This window comes from Cryptomeria japonica, chromosome 1 (assembly GCF_030272615.1).
Source record: "Cryptomeria japonica chromosome 1, Sugi_1.0, whole genome shotgun sequence".
NCBI lineage: Eukaryota > Viridiplantae > Streptophyta > Pinopsida > Cupressales > Cupressaceae > Cryptomeria > Cryptomeria japonica.
Genome location: NC_081405.1, coordinates 590,936,704 through 590,953,684, shown reverse-complemented (window position 1 = coordinate 590,953,684; position 16,981 = coordinate 590,936,704). Strand labels below are relative to the sequence as shown.

The 16,981-nt window shown below is 40.6% G+C and overlaps 1 protein-coding gene across 1 annotated transcript in view; it reads left to right on the top strand.

The window, feature by feature from the left end:
* LOC131027972 (RHOMBOID-like protein 9, chloroplastic) overlaps positions 1 to 16,981 on the top strand; it is a 180,420-nt gene that overhangs the window by 150,280 nt on the left and 13,159 nt on the right. The window lies entirely within an intron of this gene.

Genomic DNA, 16,981 nt, shown 5'->3' with positions numbered 1-16,981 from the left:
GCCAACAAGGCACAAGATGGTGAAAGGGAGTCATGGCAACCCTATTACGGGAAGTTACGACATAAATTACAAGGCTAGTACCTCTAACAAGCAACCAATGGCCATGCCAGGAACCAGCAAGAAAAGCCAGGAGAGGGCATCAGAACAGGTAAATGTGGAGAATAACACGTTTGAAGGAGTTCTTGGAAGTGAGTGCAAGAGGTGGTGGGAAAGCAATGAGGAGGACGACCACCCCCTAAAGAATTCATTGAAGAAAGCAAAGGTTGATCAAATCATTGTTATGCCCATCTTCAATCTAAAAGAATTTGAGCCTATATTGCATGCCATGGTCCATGGATATGAGTAGGACAAGCATAGATCAGTAATTGACTATTTGGGACAGATGGTGGTCATTTCTTATGCACCCAAGGAATTCAGCAAGGTTTTTGGAATTCCAAGTAGGGGCGATTCAGCTATGAAACCATCAACAAGAATGTCTACAGAAGAAAAGAAGCGGCTGCTGGAACACATCTGCGGTAATACACTCACAGAAGAGCAATGGGACAGTTTATGGTAGAATAGCAATAGAAGGGGCCTGAAAAAATCTTACCTCACCTCACCAGAGTGGAGATGCATCATGGATATCCTGAAGAGTAAGCTAACAGCAGCAAGCTGAGCATCCGATGTTGCAATATGGATGCTACGCCTCATGTACGGACTGAGAAATGGCAAAATATACAACTGGGGCCGAGTCCTTTCCAGTCGGGTAAAGGAAGGGATGCTCCTCAAACACAAAACCCTGTACGTGCCCCATCACCTCATTGCCCTCTTCTTGGAAGCATTGAGAACCCAGGTGGTGCCGGAAAATAGAGGAGGTTTTGTGGCCTCAAGTCGGGTGGAGCCCTACAAGCCAACCATGTATTATCGGCTACACCTGGACACTTTTACAGTAGTAGCCACAGAGACACCGAGAAAGCAAGCAAGGCAAGAACCTGCAAGGAGCACGAAAGATGGAGGGGATGAAGATGACAACTCTGACGAAGAGGTAGAGACGGGGGAAGAGGAGACATATATCTCATCTTCATCGGAGGAAGACGAAGGGGAATTCCGTATGGAGCAAAGCCACACTATGCATGGACTAGAAGGTGATAAGGAGGATAGGACAGGGCTAGAAGTCGCAACATTGGAACCAATGGGCATGGAACAGGAAGAGGGACACGTAGGAGGTCTGCAGCAGGTAGAGCCAGAAAGCCGTATGGGGGGCATACAGCCGTACCAAGATGGGGAGTAAGGAGAAAGGTACTTTTCAAGCCGGCACAGATTCCCACCACGACACATTTGGTACCAGGGGTTGCAGGGACCCCATCCCAGTTAATAGACTTGAGGAGACATAGTGCAGGGGCCCACACTCTCCATATAAACACACCCAGGGGCGTGGAAGCCACTAGAGCTGTCGCATTGGTAGTGGCACCGATAACCGATCCCCTCGCAACACCTGGAAGAGCCAGAAGGAGACAAAGGGAAGGGGACAAAGGAAGTAGACATGGAGACCGAAACAGACAGCCTGCTCGTCAGATTCCAGATGGACATAGAGGTTCCACCACCTTCACCATCATTGGGGCTTGACCAGCTGAAGGAGAGCCTGAGGGTTGAAGAAACTGGGAAAGGGCACAACACGTCCTCACTAGTAGAGGGGGTCGGAGAGTGGGAAGCTGCTGCGCAACATTTTCTTTCAGAGTTGGAAGTAATGAGGACAGCCACACAAAGGATGATAGATCATCCTCGAGGATCTGATGTGCCTGCTATAGTAAGAGCAATGAAAGCACTAATGGCATTTATGACAGAAGGCTGCGAGAGGGAGTTCTCGGAGAAAATAAGGAACCAAGGTTGGCCCGACACGGAAACTTCGGAGATGGTAGCAGACTGGGAAGTACCACAGATCCTTAGTGGGCATACAGGAGGAAATCAGGAAGTAATGGGAGTCCTCACTTCCATGGAACAGACTTTCCGTACTACATTCTTACAGCTCCAGGGGATGACTTGGAAAGCGAACAGAATGGAAGGAGACCACACACTATCCCTACAGCGAGAGAGTGAGCTGAAAGAAAGGATCAACGCTCTAGAGCAAGAAGTGGCTCAAGAGAGAACCACACGGCTGGGAAAGGAACGGGAGTTGGCTGCCTCTGAGAAAGACCGAATGGATGCACTCAGGCTTTTGAAAGCAACTCGGGAGAAACAACTCATTGCTGAAAGAGATCTAAAGATCCTCCGAGAGCGGGCCACTACGGGAACAGGGACGTCCTCTTGTCCCTCTAAGTAGATAGTTTTTGCTGTTATTATGTTGTTTTGTGTTCATCTGGAAGACGACAAGTTTGGGGGGGGGGGATGATGTAAGCCGGTTAATTAGTAAAAAAGGCTTTTTGTAATGCTTTAAAAGAAAACAATAGTATTAAGTTATATCTACGGGGTAGTGTTGACGTGTATTTTGTACACAATCATACACAGAATAAAATACCCAAAGGCATCTTATCCTCTCTTGAATAAAGTCGCTAACTGCTGAAGATATCGCAAGAAGGATCAGTTAGGATGACTCCAATGTTCTTTTTAGTAGGGTCTCTACGTGTGGATAAGCACCAGTGGTCGTTGTGATTGCTGCGTCATCAAGGGGCCTTACGTCGCCGAAGAATTTCCTAAACTAAACAAGCTTTCAAAAATGCCAAAAGAGTAGGGTTTGCAAGAGGTCTAATCTAGTCTAACCCTAAGAATGACTTAATGTGGACAAGATTTGGTGGGATTCTACCAACTTCAATATTACCATAAATTAACAACTCTATTGAAATTGATGCGATCTTCTAAGGTAACAAATGATTTTTCAATGCATCAAAGATCAAGGACACTACCACGAAGGTACATATCCAAGATACAACAATGATTGAAGGTTTAAGTGATTCAAATATCTCCAGTCGACCACGCAAGGCGTTCCTACAATCAGCAAGAAGCTAGTGGTTTGGAAAGCGAATCCTACCAAAGGTCAAGTCCAACACTTTGTCCTTCGAATTAAAACACTACTTTGATTGAGAATGATTCAAGAAAAATGAACAACCATGAAGATAACCAAGAGAATTGCAACAAAACACCATAACTTCAATATTTTATTGATCTCAAAGCCATCATGTACAACAATTGTTTGAATTCCTTTCTCAAAGCTCAATCTTGCTACAAAAGTAAATTGCTTCTAAACTCTAATCTCTCTAATTCTCTAATGCATCAATAATTTCTAACTCTCTCTGATTCATTACAAAATGAAAAGAAATGAGGGTATAAATAGCATCCTCAATTACAATGAACGGTCCAGATTGAAAGAAGATCAACGGCCAAGATTATGACACCTAAACCCTAATTAGGGTTTATTACAAATAGCCTCCTTTTTACTGAACAATATTAAATGCATAGCCAAATATTAAATTTGGCACAAAAACCTAGGAGACATAGACCAATGACAATTAAGGTGCCATGTCATCTATAATAACCTCTCATCTAGAATCTTATTCCCTTTCCAATGCTCCTTTTTAGCATATGCAATGAATCTTGATACGATTCCTTCGATCTCAACAATTGGAATCTCGGGAAGATTCCTCATTCTTTCTTCTAAGTGGATGACTTGATCAAATGCCTTGAGAAGAGCAGCGTCCCATTCAGGTTCAAGTTCCTTAGTCTTTTCAATCAGGAGCATGGTAGCAAACATCTGGTCCTGTTGCTCATCTGTGATAACATTAGCATCCTTGCAAAAGATGACCTTAATTCTATCCTCCAATTCCTACAAATCCACATCTATCTCAACTTCGATCCTCCTGCCAAGAATGGTACGTAGTACCTCAAATACTCTGTCCTGGATCGGGTGGATAACCTCCTCAACATGGCTACATCTAGTACTGATGTCCTCAAAGAGAACTTCCTTCATCTGGAGTAAGGTTGTGTTGTGACGTTTTCACACATCGCCCCATTGCAAATGGGGACCCATGTTTTTTTTGCTCATTTTGTTCGTTTTCGCTTTGCTTTTTCTAGGGTTTTGTTAGTTTGTTAGTTGTCTGGATTTAGGGCCAAGCCTTAGGGTTTTAAATTTTGCCTTTTCCAGCCAAAATCCAGTCATTTTTGAGAGCTTTTGAGCTTCTTTTCTAGAATGCAAATTTTAAATACAATGAATTCGCCAAATTGGTCTAATTTTCAATTGGAATGTTCATGCAGAGCTTAAACTTGTCTAAGTGTTGACCGTCAATATGAATTTTTGTTTGATTGAATATTTTGACCAAATTTTGACTTTTTTGAAGTTTGATCCTGGGCATTGGAATTGATTTGTTTTCGCCTCGTGAAGTGTTAAAATGTGAAAAATCTTGTTATTTTGGCCTGTAGGAGCAAAATCGCTCCTGTCCCTCAGTGAAGGACGGGAGCTCGTTTTCAAATATCTTACTATTCTTGCAGGGTCAAGATGAATTACGAATTGGAAGTGATGGAGAAAGGCGAGATCTTTCCATTGAATATAAATTGAAGATTTTCATGAGCACAGAAATGCCTCCAGGAGCAAAATCGCTCCTGTCCCTCAGTGAAGGACCGGAGCTACAAATCCAATTTTGCTTTGTCCTTGCAGGATTTTAAACGTCTTGACGATGTGAAAAGGTCCAGAGAGGTGCATTTTATCAAATGAATATAACTTGAAGTGCTGTCGGGGAGATCACATGGATAAGCAAGTCCGGCTTGAGTGAGGTCCTGATCCTGAAATTTGGCTAAGTCTGGAATGTCCTGATCCTGAAATTTGACTAAGTCTGGAAACTGAAAAACCTCCAAAAACTAGATTTTGCAATATAACTCCTGGAGGTCTGAAACCACTCTCAAACATCCTGAAAGTATATATGGAATATAACTTAAAGTATAAGAAAGAAGAAACATAGAAGGAAATGTCACTTATACTTAAATGTTATATTCCATTAAAATTGTCCTGATCGAGAGTGCGAAAAGTCAAATTTCGCTCGTGTCCTTCTCCAAGGGTCCAGAGCGAAATGCGCTCCTGTCCCTCTCCAAGGGACCAAGGCGAATCGCTCGTGTCCCTCACCAAGGGACCAGAGCGAAAATGCTTAGTTAAGCCATTCCTGACCTTGTTTGGACGAATCGAGACATCAAAGGCATGGTGAAGGACGAAATGAGCATGATAGAACATCCAGACTTGATCAAAAAACAATGAAATGATGAAGTTTTGCCTAGAGGGTCAATTTCGCTCCTGTCCCTCACTGAAGGACCAGAGCGAAGTTCTTCATAAGGTACGATCTGGGCAAAGATCAAGCAAATTTTATGTTCGAAGGCAAGAAAGGAGGTCAATCGAACTCATTGAAGACAAATTGAAGATTTTGAAACGTCAACGAGGGTCCCAAAATGCCTAGTTCGCTCCTGTCCCTCAGGAAGGGACCAGAGCGATTTTTGTTGTGGATGATTTTCTCGCCAAATTTCAACCGATCTCAAGGCATGGATGAATGAAAGGAGGCATTGCGAATCCGTTGAATATAATTTTCGAAGGTGATGAAGTGAAATGAGGCCCACAAGAGCAAAATAGCTCCTGTCCCTCTCCAAGGGACCAGGGCAATGAGGTACGTATCTTCCCACTTTTTCATTTTTGGGCGCTAAACAAACATTTTTTAAATTTATTTAAATGCTAGAAAAAAATCGATATTTAATTTAAAGCATTTAAATAGCGCATGGTATGTATTTATTAATTATTTTTTTGCCTTTGTAAAAAATCGAAATTTATTAATTAAAAATAAAGGCATTTAATAATTAATTATTAATTTAATAAAAATCAAAAGGGAGCGCTTGGGTTTATTTTGTCAAGGTCGGCCTTTATTATTTATTAAAAAATCGTTTAATTTGCCTTATTAATTATCAAGTCGGCCTAAGGTGGTAATTGTGAGATGAGCGCTATAAAGGGAGGTGAGAATCATTATTTTCACATTATCATTTTTCATGCGATCTCAAAGGGAGAAGTGCGAAATTATCTTCAAGGTGCGGGTCTTCTCAAGGAAGGCGCAAACATCATCAAGGGAGTGCGAGTGTGTTTGAAGGAGCGAATTTCATTTCAAAACAAAAGAAGGCACTAGTTTTATCCAAGGCGAAACATCTATCCAAAGGTGGTGCGAACTTAATCTCACTTGAACGAACTTGCCAAGGACATATCAAAGGTGGCGAAGTTGTCTTTTTGAAGAAGAATCACGTTGATGACCATCTTACGTCAATTTTGCCTGGGCGAATTCCTTTATTTTGCATTTTAGAGTTAAGCTCTCAAGTAAGGTATGGCGAGATCTCTTGTTTTAATTTCGAATTTTGATTGTCATTGCCTTAATTTTGAAATTTTGTTTTTCCTTAGCTCAGTCTTTTTTAGGAAATGATTAATAAAGGACTTATCATTAAGTTTCCTAAAATTTGCTCTCTAATTTATGTTATGTATTGCAAAATCATGTTACTAATTTTGAAATGTTGTGTAGGCGTCAAATGGAGGTCTCTTCAAGGAAAATCAAGCCGGATCAAGGATGGTCTTCGCCAAGACGATCAAGCCAAGACATGGGCGACCTCTTTCAATCCAGCATTCCAAGGCGAGGTACATCGTCATCCTGCACATCAAGGACAAAAGGAGTTAGAACAAGAGTTAATTAAAGATAGCCTCTCAACGACATCAAATTGAATATCTAGCAAGCTTCAAGTGTCAGATGAGGTGGCGTCCTGGTCATCATTTCTCCAATCAGTGAAGTCCATCTCAGCATGTCCAGATTCAATGTACTTAACTCATGGAAGGTGGCACAAACTCCGATGTACCTACCCCGGCTATCCATTGGTCGATTTTTCTAAAAGGGACATGTGTCCAAGCAATACAATTTTATCATTGGTCAAGCATTAAATGTTATGTAATGGTTGTAACAAACCCTAATTAGGGTTTTCATTGTAAAATCTTGGCCATTGATCTTGAATTGATCTAAGCCATCAAATTGTATTGTGGGCACTATATAAGCCCAGGCATTTCATTTTGTAAAGGTGAATTTTAGATAGAATTAGAGAGAGTTGTAAATAGTTGAAAGTAGTTAGAGAGTAGAATAGGAGGACAAGGCAAGAAATTGTTGCCATTGATTGTAAACAAACTCCATTTTCATTGAAGTAATGGTGAAATATGTCGTTTTCTTGCAATTTGCATGGTTTCTTGTTGAAGTCTTCAATCTTAGATGGTAGATAATTAGATGAATGGAGGGAATGTGATTGATTGATGGTGGAATTCATACATCCATACTACTAGCAGTTTGTTGATTGCAAACTTGCCTTGTGTAGTCGACTGGAATCGTTTAGCTTAAGCTCAATTTCAATTTGTCGCCTCTTCATTGATATGCATCAACTTGGATGGTATCTATGCCTGCGGTGATAATTTGAACATCATAAAGCTCCCCTTAGAAGATCGCACTAGTCTTGTGTAGATGTTCCATTGATGTCAAAACAAGACCTAGTTAGAGTTTCATCAAAAATCCAATCATTTCTCCTACATTCTTAGTATTAGGATTAGATCCTCTCTTCGCCCTTATCTTTTTTCCATTTTTTTCAAATCTAAGTTAGTAAGAGCCTGTGTCCAGCAAAGCAGATCGGAAGTTCAATGTAAGTCCCCTTGTGATTCCAGCAAATCACATCATACCACTGGAGCTTGTCCACACGTGGAGACCCCACTAAAAGAACCTTGGAGTCTACCTAACTGATCCTTTACGCGAATCTTCAGCAGTTAGAGACTATTTTCTCAAGAGAGGATAAGATGCCTTTAGGTATTTTATTCTGTGTATGATTGTGTACAAAATACACGTCAACAGGTTGACCATTGAAATAAACTGTGAGGTCCTCCATCCATGATCTTTTCCTGTGCTAAGACCTTCCTTGATGTTTGTCTGATTACTTGCAAGACAGGAATAATATCTTTGGTATGAGCAAAAGCGGCTACCGTTATCATCAAGTTGTGGATGATCTCAAGAACCTGGATAGCCCTATGAATGGTCTTCATCATCCTTGTTGCAAATTCTACGGCAACTGTATGAGATTTGTCAATCCAAGTGCTCATAAGCTGGACCAAACTCCTGAATCTCTCTGCCTCACCAATTGATTGAAGGGGAAGTGCCTGTATGGGTGATCTTGCTGGATCCTGACGTCCCAAAGGTTGATTGAGATGGCTGAAATATGTTCTCCATGAACCAACTTCTTTCTCAAGCTTTCTGTTCTTTTCCATTTCTTCCCTAAGCTTGTCTTTCAATGCCTCAAATGAATCGGTAGCATCATCCATCGTCTGTGGATGGACCAAGCTCAAATGTTTCTACATCATATTCCTCTGCAAGGATCTCACCTTCATACTTATCCACGACCGGTGTAGCTATCTGCAACTTTCTGGATCCAGTCTCATCTCTAATCATCTTGGACATCTTAGTTGCCTTTCTCTTCTCTGTCACTTCCTGGGAATGTCCAACAAGGCTCTCTAAATCAATCACATTGTCCTCGTCCTCGATCACAATCACCTTCGTTAATCTTTCCTTCAACCAATCTGGGATGGCAGATCTTGTCTCTTTAACCTGTATTTCCTTAAGCAATTCTTCTTCTCTAGGAGGAGATGTTACTTCATTATCTTCCCTATCTTCATGCAACTCATTGTCTTGGAGAGATCCACCTGGTGTCTGTCCTTCTTTATCATTCTGTACCATTGACTCCATAGACTCCTCTATCTCAAATGTCCTCTTCTCTTGTCGAGAAGATGTACTGGATGAACGATCTCGGTTGGCCTCTTGCTTCTTCTTGGAAGATTCTCTCTTTTCAGGTCTCTCTTTCCTCTTCGAGCCTCTTGGATGGAGATTGCCTTCACTTGCACTTCGAAGGTTGCCTTCACTTGTATTTCTGGGATTAGGATTGCCTTCGCTTACACTGGCTCCACCCTCAGCTGGTCTTTCCTCCAAGGTAAAAGTCATAGCTATGCCTTGCTCTCTCAACTTTTGATGCTGCACATCAACCCATCTGCGAGTACAAGACAAGACTGGAGCCATCAAATCATCTAGATCCACAACCTCGGGCTCATTCCAATCTAACCTCACTGTTTTGCTTTCTCGATCATAGGATGATTGGAGATGTCTGCCACTGTCTTGAGCTTGGTCGGCCACTCTGTAAATCTTGCATTTCCTGATGAAATCCAAAGGCAATCTAGAATGCATCTTTCTTTTCACTTCAAGATCGTCTAAGAGATTCATCATAAAATCTTCTATCTAAAACTCATGCTTAAATTTCCTACCGACTGTCTCCTCTATATATCCATGTGGATCAAAACTTTCTCTCAAGGCAAAGAATGAAAAAGAATACAAAGCTAACTCCTTCTCTACGTCATCCATGGCTAAAGCATTAGGACATACCTCAACCGAATTGCCCAATATGATAAGTACAGGAACTCCATTTCCATGTCTGTGTCTGAATGCCTTCGCATATGCTGCCAACTGTCTTGTTACCTCAAGTAACACTATTCTGTCTGTCGGATATCTCGGCAATATGTATGGAGGTGAAGGACATCCATGAACTCTGATATAAGTAAATTTCGAAAATTGGATAAACCAAGCACCGTACCTCTTTACTAGTTCCTGTGCATCCTGAGATAGACGATTGTGAATCCCACCTTGCAACGTCCTTGTGATGTTCATCGTGAAGGTATCATTAACTAACTTGTAGTTGCTTCCTGGCGGATGATGCAAGTGAACCTAGGAATCACAAACTCTGACCTCGCTGGGTCCTCTTCCAATCACTCCTCTGTAAGGTAGTCCTGCGTACTCAAAGCTCCTGATCAAGGCATATATGACATATGAACTCATGTGGAAGGACTTGGTAGCCTTCAATCTCCTTAACTGTACATCCAAGCAATGGCTAATCATTCTAGCCCAGTGAATTGTTCCTTTTCCTTGAACTATCACCTGGATGAAGTAGAACATCCATTTCTCAAAATAGAAGGCTTGAGGGGCTCCTGTAACTCGGTTGAGCATCGTTATCAAATCTCTGTACTCCTCCTGGAAATCGATCCTATGTGGTGTGTTCGGGATCTTGCTCAAGCGAGGACGACTCTTAAGTAGCCAATTCTTGTTGATGATGCTTAGGCAAGCATCTGGATCATCTTCGTACATGGACCTGGCTCCTTCTATGCTTTTGTAGACCATATCTCTGTGCTCTGGAAGATGGAAAGCCTCACTTATAGCTTCCTCTGAAAGATAAGCTAAAGTGTTTCCCTCCTTGGACAGGATCGTTCTGGACTGAGGATCATAATGACGAGCACATTCGATCATCAACTCATGGCACTGGACTGCTGGAGGGAAGCCGGCCGCCTTAGTGATGCCACTTTCAATTATCCTCCTGGTGACAGGTGATGGCTTGTCAATGTAAGGGACCTCTCGAAACTTCTTCGTACTAAAGTTGCCCAAGTTGGTATCTCCAATGTTGCTCCACTTAGACACGATCTTGGTCTCCAGTTCTTCGTTCTTTTGATCTTCCTTCATGAGAGCTGGACGACTGGTGGATGCTCCCGCCTTCGGGGTCGCCATTGTAACACCTACACAACATTTCATAATAAGTAATAGATTTTGCAAGGTATAACTATAGATTAGAGATTAATTTTAGGAAACTTCATGATAAGTCTTTGAGTTATCATTTCCTAAATATGATTGAGCTACTTGAAATTCAAAATTTCAAAATTCAAAATTTAAGGCTATGACGATCAAAATTCAAAATTAAAACAAAGGATCACATCGCCATACCTTACTTGAGATCTTAACTCTAAAATGCAAAATTAAGAAATTCGTCTAGGCAAAAATCGGAGTTTGGAAGATTTCAACGTGATTCCCTTCAAGCGAACATCCTCCTTAGCAACCTCGCCACCCTTAGGGGGGTCTTCAATGTCTTGATGGCAAGTTCGCTCAACTCCAACCAAACTCGCACTCCTTTTGATGATGTTCGCACCTTGTATCCTTGATGAAATTCACACTCTCCTCTAATGATAATTTCGCACTTCCTTGTCTTCTCCAAATCGCATGTGAAGGATGTTTAAATGATGATTTGAAATGAAATAATTTACCTCCCCTTTATAGGCACTCACCCTCTCATTTACCTCTAGGCCGACTTGGTAAAATAAGGTAATTAAAAACAAATTTTAAATAAAATGAAGGGCCGACTTTGTAAAATAAAGCAAATAAAACCCAAGCGCCCCAATTTTTTATTTAAAATAATAATTAATTCATTTAATGCCCTCGCAATTAATTAATTCGATTTTTTAAAGGCAAAAAATAATTAATTAAATGTCCATGCGCAAATTTTAAATGCTAACTTTAATTGAATATTCAAATTTTATCGATTTTAGCATTTAATAAAATTCAAAATGTTATTAGTGCCAAAATTTGGGAGATGAAAAAATACAAACCATATCGCTCTGGTCCCTGGGAGAGGGACAGGAGCGAATTAGCATTTTAGCCTTGATTCTCTTGCCTTTTACGTTCAAAACTACCTTCCCCACATGTAAACTGGCATCTTCGTTAGGTATCTCGAGCTTGATCAATTCAACTTTGTGGATAAATGCCTCTTAAGGTCAATATCGTCCTGGTCCCTTGGTGAGGGACAGGAGTGAACCTTGTGTTCTAGCCCAAATTTGCCATCTTTTAACCTTAACTTCTTGTTCATCACCTTCCAAATGATATTTTCAACCTTGTTGATCTTTGTTTTGAGGTGATTTTTGAAGGAAAAAGAGTGATTTAATTAATATCGCCCTGGTCCTTGCCTGAAGGACAGGAGCGATTTAGCTTCTTTGCTCAAGTTGATCACTTTTGACGTTTGGTTTCCCGCATATCATCTTCTCAAGAACACTTTTGACTTTGTGCAACCCTGCATGTCCTTGGCTAGACGTGATTTTTGAAAGAGATGGCCAATGTAATGAATATCGCCCTGGTCCTTGCCTGAAGGACAGGAGCTATCCTTGGTATCTTGGGCTCATCCTTGTTTCTATCAACTCGCAATTGCCTTCACAGTGTAAAACAATGTCCTTTGGTCCTTCTTGAACATTTGAAACGTAATTAACATTCAAAACTTAAGCCTTTATAGAGATTTCGCTCTGGTCCCTAGGAGAGGGACAGGAGCGAACTTGGGCATATAGTGCAAATTCTTCATCTTTGGCAATCTTTGTAACTTCATTCTTTGTCGAGGCGTTCTAAACATAATTGCTTCCTTGTACCCTGACTGGGAGTGACTTAAAACTTGGAAGGAAGGCAACATAACCAATATTTCGCCCTGGTCCCTGGCTGAGGGACAGGAGCGAATTTACACTTGTAGGCTCAATCGCACTTTGCCACTGCTTAAAATTATCTTCAACGGACTCATCATGAATCCTCTCATTCATCCTTGGCATGGAATTTGTTTCAACTTGGTGAGAATTTGATCTAAGGAAGAAATCGCTCTGGTCCCTTACTGAGGGATAGGAGTGCCTAGGCAAATATGGGCCTCGCTTCGGTGTCTTGCAATCTTCAATTTGTCTTCAATGGGTCCGTTACACCTTCTTTGCTTTCCTCAAACCTAATCTTCACTTGATCTTTGCCCAAATTTTGCCCTATAAGGAAATTCGCTCTGGTCCCTGGGAGAGGGACGGGAGCTATCATCAAATTTCGCCCTGGTCCCTGGCTGAGGGACAGGAGCGATTTTGCATTTAGGTCTAATTTTCCTCATGATGACATTTCCAAGTTATATTCAACTAACAGGATGTACTTCCTTGGTTCTCCTCAAATTGTGAAATTGTTGAAATCTTGCAGGGACAAGGCAATGTTGGATTTTAAGCTCCGGTCCTTCAGTGAGGGACAGGAGCGATTTTTGCTCCTGGCACATTTCCATGTTTGCGAAATTCTTCAAATTATATTCAACGGAAAGAACATGCCTCTCTTTATCTCTTCCAATCCGAAAATCGTCTTGATCCTGCAAGGACAGTAAAATTTTGAGAAACAAGCTCCGGTCCTTCAGTGAGGGACAGGAGCGATTTGTCCTAAAACTCCAAAAATTCGCCATTTTAAGCTTCAAAAATCTTCCAAATCTTTCAATTCGCGTTCAAATATATCCCTTGGCGACCCTGCACAAGACAAATGAAACAAATTAACAATCAAGATGCACAAAACATTATTTTCGCCCTGGTCCCTGGGAGAGGGACAGGAGCGAATTTGCTTCCACAGGCCAAAATATCAAGAATTTAAGGCCTCAGTCACTTCACAAGGCAAAGTTAGGTCATTTCCAATGCCCGGGATCAATCATCAAAATTCCAAAATTTGGTCAAAATCATTCAATCAGACAAAATTCCATAACTCTATCACTTAACACTTAGACAAATTTGGACTTGCACTCAAAATTCTGACTGAACTTAGACGGATTCACTTGACCATCTGACGAATTCACCTTATTTAAAAATTGCATCCTACGAGAGGAAGCTCAATAGCTCTCAAGATTGATTGGACTCTGGCCTGAAAACACAAAACCGAAACCCTAAGGCTTGACCCTAGTCCAGATGACTGACATACTAAACCAAAACCCTAAAAAGTAGAGAGAAGGACGAGCAAAAACGAGCAAAAAGAGGGGGTCCCCATTTTAATGGGGCGATGTGTGAAATGGTCACAACAGGTAGTTGGTTGTCTGACGGTTGATGGCCTAACCAACCGCAAACTCTTTATATGTAAACTTGTAGCACATTTGGAACACATTGGATTGGAGAGGAATATGATAGAGATATGTGTTACATGAATATATCTTGGTATACTGTATTGTGTGTTGTTGGTTCCATGCTAATGCTTTATTATGCTCTGGTGTTATAAATTGTATCTTGATGTTCTGTATACTACAACCTAATCCACTTAGGCTACTAACATAGTGCAAAAGGTTTTAAGATCTGTTACTTTAAGATTCGATACTAAAGTTTTTTCTATTGAAGAGATGAAGGACATGGATAAATAAACCATGGATGAGCTACATGGAATCCTTGCTACATATGAGATGAGGACAGAAAGGGACAATACATATAAAAAGGATACAACCTTAAAAGCCACACAAAGTTAAAAAAATAGAGAACCTATGTCAAGTAAGAGTTCCAAGGAAGAAATCAAAACAAAGAGAAGATTGGTCACCACATGAAGACATGAAAATGTCTTTACTTTCTAAAGTTGAATCCAATGACTTTATTGAACCTAGCAAAGACACACATTGGGTAAGTGCCATGGAAGAAGAATTGAGTCAAATAGAGAAAAATAAAACTTGGGAACTTGTCCCAAGACCCAAGGATAAAATGTAATTGGTAGCAAGTGGGTGTTCGAAAATAAATTATATGAAGATGGCCAAGTTGTAAATTATAAGGCAAGGTTGGTGTCTAAAGGTTATGCTCAAGTAGGAGTTGATTTTGCAGAAAAATTTGCCCCAGATGCGTGATTAGAGGCCATTAGGATGTCCTCAACATTTGCTTGCTTCAAAAATTTCAAATTCTACCAAATGGATGTTAAATCAGCATTTTTGAATGGACATCTAGAAGAAGAGGTATACATTGTGATTGAACAACTTGAAGGATTTATCTTGTTAGAAAACAATGACTATATTTGCAGGCTCAAGAAAGTTCTTTATGGGTTAAAACAATCCCCTGGGGCTTGGTACTCTAGATTGGATAAGTACTTTGTAATGCCCCATTTTTGGAGAGGAATTAATTAATTCATTTAATTAGTTAAGTTGTCCAAATTATTATTATTTTTCATGGATAGCTTAATTAATTATTTAATTAATAATATTAAGTTAATTATTTATAAAGTTATCAAATAAATTAAAAATTAAATGATGACTATATTTAATTAATTTAATAAAGTGACTCAATTAAAAATTATATCATAAAGTCACTTAAGTGAAATAATATTATTTCTAGAAGCTTCTAGAGATGGACTGAAAAAGTATAAAGGGAGATCTAGTTGAGCTTCAAGGCAGCTTGGATAATTGATTTTGATATTGATTGGGTCTTGTGGAACCAAGGGGTTTCTGCAGAATATTGTCTTTGGGAACGAAAACTCCCATTGATAGCATAATTGAGGGAGTGATAGATCTCTCGAGGGGTTGCATTAGGGAGGTGATACTTCAGTCATCTCGATTGTGCTCAAATTGTGGCCAAAGGCCAACTTGCTAAGGTACGATTTAAAGGAGTCAAGAGGAGACATTTTGGTGTGGAAGTCTTCAAAGGTTGTTCTACATTGATGCTGACTACACCTTCAGTTCACTGAGTTTATCTCAGTCATCTTTAGACCAGCCATGGATAGGGTGAAATTCACATTTTTGCCCATAGGAGTTCACATTGGTACTGACTCTACTCTCATGGTGACATCATTGGTTAGGGAACTTAGAGGCGGCAGATTACTAAAACTGATCAGAAACATTCAGATCTGGGACAGCAGACAATGAACCCAGATTCATTGTGATCCATACTAAGCATCAACTTCATTGAGGAACTCAAGGCAATTCTTCCCAGCTGCAAATTAAAGGTGAATAAGAAAAGTGCAGGTGTTATATCTGTCTGAAGCAATCAGCTCTCTTCTTCTTATCCCATGATTTTGCTCTTATCTTTCTATTTGAGCATCAAACCTACCATTTATTGAAAGTGCTGTGCGAGGGAGAGGTCAGCAATTAAAATCAGTGGCTGAGAAGGAACTTGTTGTGATGTATTCACACATCGCCCCATTGCAAATGGGGACCCTTGCTTTTTGCTTTCTAGGGTTTGTTTTCTGGGTCTTTTAGGGTTTTGTCTGTTAGCCTTTGCATGATGAGTCCTGTCAGGGGGATCACTGGATAGCAAGCTTTGCTTGAGCTAGGTTGAGTCAGTAGATGCTCCAGGTTAGGGTTTCTTTGAAAGTCTTCCTTAGGGCCTGGTTTTTCTCTTGTTGCTAATTGCGTCTTGCTTGGTGAGTGAGTATCATCCTTGAAGGTCCGAGCTAGGTCAAGTTGGTGAGTGATGAAGTCTGGAATGTCATCCTGATCTTCAAATGCCCTGAAATTTGGCTATGTCTGGAATGTCCTGATCCTAAAATTTGACTAAGTCTGGAAAATTGAAGAATCCTCCAAAAACTAGAATTTGCATTATAAATCCTGGAGGTCTGAAACCACTCTCAAACATCCTGACATTATATATGGAATATAACTTAAAGTATAAGAAAGAAGAAAGATATAAGGAAATGTCACTTATACTTTAACGTTATATTCCATAAAATGATCCTGACGGAGAGGCTAAAATGCCAAATTTCGCTCCTGACCCTTCCAAAGGGTCCAAAGCGAAAACTCACCAAGGACTCAAGATCTCACCTAAGTCAAAGAGTGCTTGAGCAAACGAGCAAGGATATAGAAGGAAATGGATCTAGGATCAAGTCTAAGACAAAGTCAAGTCAGTTTGAAGGTGAATTGAGCCTAGAATAGGAATTTCGCTCTTGATCCTTCCAAAGGGTCCAGAGCGAATTCCTCTACAACACACTCCACCTTGACCCAAACTGTAAGCTAACCCATTCCTAGGTTTGAATGAAGGAAAAAGCACTTGTTTGAGTGAAGAAATGTGAAAATGAAGCCAGGACTTGAGCTCAAAGAGGAATTTCGCTCCTGACTCTTCTAGAGGGTCCAAAGCGAAATTCTTAGAAGACCCCTTTTTCTTCCTTGTTTGCATTGAAAGTCTTGTTCCTTGATAATAGTGGGGGTAGACGGATATGTTCTTGCCTTAGGGATTGACTAAAACAGATGAAGTTAAGGATTTTGGCCTAAAATAGGAATTTCACTCCTGACCCTTCCAAAGGGTCCAGAGCGAAATTCTTCATAAGCCTCATTTGCGTCCTTGCTTCGACTACCAACCTAGTTCCTTGGGCGTAGTTGGAAGGAGAATGATATGTCTTTA